This window comes from Ictidomys tridecemlineatus, chromosome 5 (assembly GCF_052094955.1).
Source record: "Ictidomys tridecemlineatus isolate mIctTri1 chromosome 5, mIctTri1.hap1, whole genome shotgun sequence".
NCBI lineage: Eukaryota > Metazoa > Chordata > Mammalia > Rodentia > Sciuridae > Ictidomys > Ictidomys tridecemlineatus.
Window position 1 is genome coordinate 174900549 of NC_135481.1, and position 6258 is coordinate 174906806.

Here is a 6258-nt window from a genome sequence, read left to right on the forward strand (position 1 = left end):
CGGGCCACATGCACGCTAGGCGAGCGCGCTACCGCTTGAGCCACATCCCCAGCCCCTACAGTTTTATTTTTTGAGACAGAGTCTGGCCAAGTTGCTTGCGATCCTCCTGCCTCGGCCTTCGGAGTCACTGGAACATCAGGTGTGATTCACCAAGTCCAGCTCTGAGCTCACTTGACCAAGAGGGAAACTGAGGCTCAAGGACACAAGGCCTCACACCCCATCTATAGACCTGAGGAGGAGCAGCATCCAGGTGCCAAGCTGACCTCAGAGCCCTGCTCCACAGGTCCACCACCCGTGGGTCTCCCCCCAACCACGGAGGGTTATGCTATAGCTGTATCAGAGCTGGCTCAAGAGCCCTTGGGCTTCCCATCCATGGAGCCAGAGCCCCTGGGTGGCCCCAAAGCCCCCAGCCCTTTCCTTCCCCCGCCTTTCTTTTTTGGGGGGAGGCAACTAGGGATTAAACTCAGGGGCACTGAACCACTGAGCCACCTCCACAGCCTTATTTTGTACTTTTCTGAGAGACGGGGTCTCACTGAGTTGCTTAAGGTCTTGCTGAGTTGCTGAGGCTGGCTTTGAACTCACAATCCTCCTGCCTCAGCCTCCCAAGCTGCTGGGATGACAGGCCTGCACCACTGCACCCAGCCCTTTCCCCACCTTGGACTGCTCCCTCGGTCACCCCCCAGAGGCCTCCCCAGCACCTCAGGACCACTCCCCTGGCCCTGGTTTCTCTTTCCTTGGAGTACTGCCCACAGAAGGGGTTTGTGTGTTTGCTGTCTGTGAACTCCTGGGGCACCAAATAGTGATCCAACAAATATTTGCCGCATGAATGAAGGAAGGAAGAAAGTTTTTAGTCCTGTCCCCAAGGCGTCCCAAAACAGGCATCCCCAGCTGCCCCCGGTCTGGGAAGGGCCATGCACCCTCATGGCCTCACTGGACCGTCCCACCAGCCTCAGCTCAGAGGGCCCCGGAGCTGAGACTCTCCAGGGGCGCAGTCACTGGCCTGCAAGCAGAGGGCCCGGTGGAATGGGAACGTGGGGACTTGTGCCCTTCTCCAGCGAGGTCCAGCGATGTTGGGAGGGGGTCCCCGGCTGCCAGTGGCTTCCCTCCTCCCGTCACGGGACTCCAGCTCCATGTGTTCCAGGAAATCCAGGCCACGTTTCCCTCCCTGGAGCCACCGCCCAGAGGGACCCTCTGGGGAAAGACACAGCATTTTTGAGGAAAAGGGGTGGGAGGGGTGTGGGAGAAAAAGTCGTCAAAAAAAAAAAAAAAGAAACAGTGGCCGGGCCAGGAATGTGCCGGGGTGAACCGGAGCCAAAGGTCCTGTCACATCCACAGCTGTGCAACCAGGGCGGGGCCGGGTCACTGCTGGGACAGGACACCAGCTGCCAACCTGCTCCTGGCTGGCCAGTGCGCTGAGCTCCCTGCCACTGGGCTGGTCCGGGAGAGTCAGGGAATAACCCAGCCGGGAGTGGGCACGAGTCTCAGCCACCAGCAGGGCAGGATGATCCAAGTCCACTGTCAGGCTTCCCAGCTGCACCAAGACTCGGGGATATGCTGACACTGGGTGACTTCTCCATGACAGGACGGGTTGAATTCAGAGAGGGACAGTGCACGCCTGTCATCCCAGCGGCTCAGGAGGCTGAGGCAGGAGGATTGCAAGTTCAGAGCCAGCCTCAGCAACTTAGTGAGGCCCTAAGCAACTCAGCAAGACCCTGTCTCTAAATAAAATATGGAAAAAAGGACTGGGGATGTGACTCAGTGGTTAAGCCCCCCTGGGTTCAATCCCAGTATCCCCCCAAATAAATACATCAATAAAAGAGAGGGAGGGACTGACACATTTTTTTCAGCATGGGTTCTTGAACTATTATTATGAAGTTGGAAGGGGGGAAAAATAATAACTTTGTTTTTATTTAATTTTATTTTCTTGATACCGGGGTTTGAGCCCAGGGGTGCTTAACCACAGAGCCACACATCCCCAGTCTTTTTAAATTTTTTTTTTTTATTTTGAGACAGGGTCTCACTAAGTGGCTGAGGCTGGCCTCAAACTTGTGATCCTCCTGCCTTAGCCTCCTTACTTGTTGGGATTACAGATGTGTGCCACACGCCTGGTAAAAACATTATATTCACTAGCTTCTCACTGAAATTTAACACTTCCTTCAATATGAATGTGAACCACATGAGTCACGACAGGGTTGGCAGTGGCTGTCAGAAGCCAAGATACTTTAGTTCCACAACACAGGGGTGGGAGACCCTCCACATCCTACTGCGGAGGACCTCTTCCTTTCTATATGCTGATTAAGAGGCTCCTGTAGCCAAAGGCTCACCTGTAATCCCAGAGAGTGGGGAGGCTGAGACAGGAGGATTGCAAGTTCAAGGGCAACCTGGGCAACTTAGCAAGACCCTGTCTTGAAGTGAAACATAAAAAGGGCTGGGGATGTGACTCTGTGGGAAAACACCTGCAGTTTCAACCCTCAATACTGGAGGAAAAAAAAAAAATGAAGAAGCTCACGTTCCACCGCATAGCGCACCCCAGTTAATATTACAACCATCAGGGCTGCAAATGTAGCTCAGTGGAGAGCACGTGCTTAACAGGTGGAGGGCCCTGGATTCCCTCCCTAGCACCAAAAAAGTAAAGTAAAATAAAAACAATGTTGTAGTAATAGCATTCCGGCACTATTGGCTTCCTTCAGCATGGTATGCACTGTATTTTATGCATTTGAAATACTGTGATAATAAGAAGTCCATCCTTTCACCAGGTGGCACAGAAATTCCCAGGACAAAAAGCAAAACATCCCACTGTACAAACAGCCATTTTTATTTTTAAATGAGAAAGTACTAGGTACATTAATCTGGAAAATAGTCGCGCACTCTGTTAAGGCAATACAAAAAGCAAGACGCCAAGCAGCGCGTACGGCCAACTATTCTTTGTGTAAGAACGGGGCTGGGTCCTGAGTTTGCTAGATATACATGAAATACATCAAGGAGCCCCAAACTGGCACCGAGGTCACCTCTGGGCTCCAAGGAGAACCATCACTGGATGCCTGAGTGCTGACGTTTTTCATGTGCATATATTTTGGGAAAGGGTCGAGGTTCTGGGGAGCACGGCAGGGGCTGTGGTATAAAACAGGTTTTGTATCTTTCCAAGTCCCCATGTAAGAACGTGCAAAGCAATAAGATAGCAAAACCAAAGCCCCATGAACAAGACTGACAGCAAATCTCGGTGACAAGGGTCCCCCACAAGCCACCCCCCAAATATAAGCGGCAGAGACAAACTTGCAGATTCTTAAGATTTGTGTGGGAAAATACATTTGTGAGTCCTTGTTGGGGGGAAACAGAAATTAATAAAAGCCAAGTCTTCATCCCCGTTCTAGAACCCACGATTGGTGGGGAACACAGAGAATCACCCAGACACATGTAAAACTGCAACTGTGACCACAGAAAGGTAAGTCTACAGGTTTAAGATTCTGATAAAAAGAATTCTCGTGTGTAATAGGGTCAGAGTTTAAAAGAACAAAGGAAGAGAGAGAAAAAGAGACTGGGAGACAGACAGGTCTCAGGGCAAGCTCCTTCCCAAGGCCCAACCCCACCACCTCCCCGCCATGAGACCAGCTGGTCCCTGCCCAGCCCCCAGCCCAGGCCTCAACACCTACTGCCCTGCGTCTTCCTTCGTGATGAATCATGTGTTTGTGGACTGAAAGGCAGGGTCACCCCAGCCAGGAAGTCCTTGGAGTCATCAGATGGTGGCAGCCCCTTGAAGCGGAAAAAACACAGCCCTCAGAGGCCGGGGACGCGGGTTCGGGCCCCAGCCTGGCCTCATCATCCACAGGAGCTTGCAGATCTGAGGACAAGGAACAGGTACCTGTCCCAGCAGAACGGCAGAGGGGCCCCTCCAGCTCCCCTGTGGGGGAACTGGAGATCCTGGGCACCCACCCTGGTTAGGAGGAAGGAAAAGTCATGTTACACCCTCCGCTTGGTTCTTGGGGTGCTCGGGCAGCACCCACCACGAGCAGGACAAGAACAGAGCCCTCCGCGGCTAGGTAGCCTTGTCGCCACTTCACAGCTGAGGACGTTGAGCTCCAGGAGGAAAACATCGAGGCCTACGGTCACACAGCCCTCACACGCTTTGACCCTGGTCACTTGGAGGGGACACCTTGGTCCCCAGGGCAGTTCTGTCCTGGCACCCCCAACCCCACGCCCAGCGCTCAGGGGTGGGGCTGGCTCCCTGTGAACAGGACTATTTTTAGAGTGGACAGCAGGGGCCAGGGGCCGCAGCCAGGAGTGACAATGGGGGGAAGGGGGTGGGGCTGCTGGCTGCCGCCCCCGCACCCAGCAGCCGCCCCATTTCCTCGAGGAACCAGGCTGCGCACAATACAAGGAAAGCCGAATGGGGAGCGGCTGGGGGCTCCTGTTGTGGGGGCTGACCTGGCCCATCAGGGCAGCTGGGGGCCCGGCGGAGGCCCGTGGACCAGGGGAAATGGACCATTAGTCCAGATGCCTGGCTGAGCAGGGAACTCCGGCTCCGCACGCACGCACAGCCTCACACGTTCCTCCCGGCCTCGACCTCGCCCTCGCCCTCCCACCCCGAGCGCACGTTCCACTGATGCCTGGGCAGGGGCACGGCCCCATCTCCAGTCTCCAGGGTAGAGAACTGGGCCCCGGGGACCCAGTGAGTTAAGTCAAATAGAAATGGATTTGGGGGACCCGGTGGGAGCACCCAGACACTCTGTCCAGGTCCTGATTTGCCAGAAGGGGTGTCCCATCCGGAGAAGGTGCTGTCCTGAGGCTGGAGCTGCCGTCCAGGGGGCCCGTGACTACAGCCAGAAGGGGGTGTCCTCAGCCTTTGCAGCCCCTCTACTGAAGGGTCTCTAGTTGTGACATCTGTAATCCCAAGGGCTCTGGGAGGCTGAGACTGGAGGACTCCAAGGTCAAGGTCAGCCTCAGCAACTTAGTGAGATCCTGTCTTAAATAAATAACAGGGGGCGCTGGAGCTGTGCTCAGTGGTTAAGTGCCCCTGGGTTCAGTCCCTGGTACCAATAAAACCCTTATGAAAAGGTACACTTAAAACAGGAAAAAATGGGCGCCTTTGATTTGATGTGAGCTATATCCTGACACAGCTGAGCTTTAAAAACTGGCGCTGTCTTTCCAACCTTGGGAATCCTGTGACTGCCTTCTTTCTGGGGCCGCAGTGTACATGCCTCATCCCAGCTGACTTGTGAGGCCCAACACCAAGGTTGCATTTAACTATCTGGTTAATTTTTCTCCAGGGGTGGGAGGGGAGCTGCAAGGGAAGGCAGGGAGCTGGTTACCGAGCTCCTCCACGGCAGCGCTGAGCTTTGTGCACAGGTAATGCACATTCTCCCAACATCCAATGAGGAGGGTGTACTTCTTATTTCAACCTGACAGAAAAGGGAAAAGGTGGGAGAAGGGAGGTCTAGCCCAGGATAGTGCAGCCAGCAGGTGGGAGAAAGGAACTGGATCCAACAGCCTGGTCCAGACCCCCATCCCTACCCCATACCACCCTGGAGGAAGATACTGAGGTCACAGTGCAGCCTTCTCCCTCGCCCTCACGCTGGGGCCAGGAGTTGAACCCAAGGGCAGTTTATCACCGAGACACATCCCCAGGCTTTTTATTTTATTTTCTTTATTTTGAGACAGGGTCTTGCTAAGTTGCCCAGGCTGGCCTCGAACTTGCAGTCCTCCTGCCTCAGCCTCCCACGCTGCTGGGATTCCAGGTGTGCGCTCACACACCACCACGCCTAGCCCGCAACTCAGCCCGCTTGGCCTCAAGTGGCCCACACCCTTCCATAAAACAGGAACCCAGCCAGCGAGGCAGACCTCCCCTCCCTAGAGGGCAGCTCCGCGGAGCTATCTGGGGGTCCCAGAAAGGGGCTCCAACCCATCCTTGACAACTTGTCCACATGTCCCCGCCAACCCCCATGGCTGGCTCGTTCCAGTTCCTGGCTGTGTGGGCTGGGGCATGTGACTTCTTGGCCTTGCCTCTGCTTATTCATCTGTAAAATGCAGATCAAAACACTATCTACCCTTGACGGATTCGGAGTTTTCTTTGGGGGCGAGGAAAAAGGTTTTGGAGCTAGATGGAGAGGTGGCTTCCCCAGTCTTGAGGATTTATTAAATGCCACTGAATCTTACACTGTAAGGGGGTTGATTTGTGGGACGTGAATTTCACCTCAATCTTTAAAAGACGGTGGGATACAAATAGACATAGATACACAATTTTTAAATCTACCTAAAAGCTGT

At 54.2% G+C, this 6258-nt stretch overlaps 1 long non-coding RNA gene across 1 annotated transcript; it reads left to right on the forward strand.

Annotated features, from left to right (window-relative positions):
• Window positions 1–5273: 5273 nt before the first annotated feature.
• LOC144377609 (uncharacterized) lies at window positions 5274–6047 on the forward strand. Its single transcript, XR_013438601.1, has 2 exons — window positions 5274–5343; window positions 5656–6047. It is a non-coding gene; the product is annotated as an uncharacterized LOC144377609 (long non-coding RNA).
• The last annotated feature ends 211 nt before the right edge of the window (window positions 6048–6258 follow it).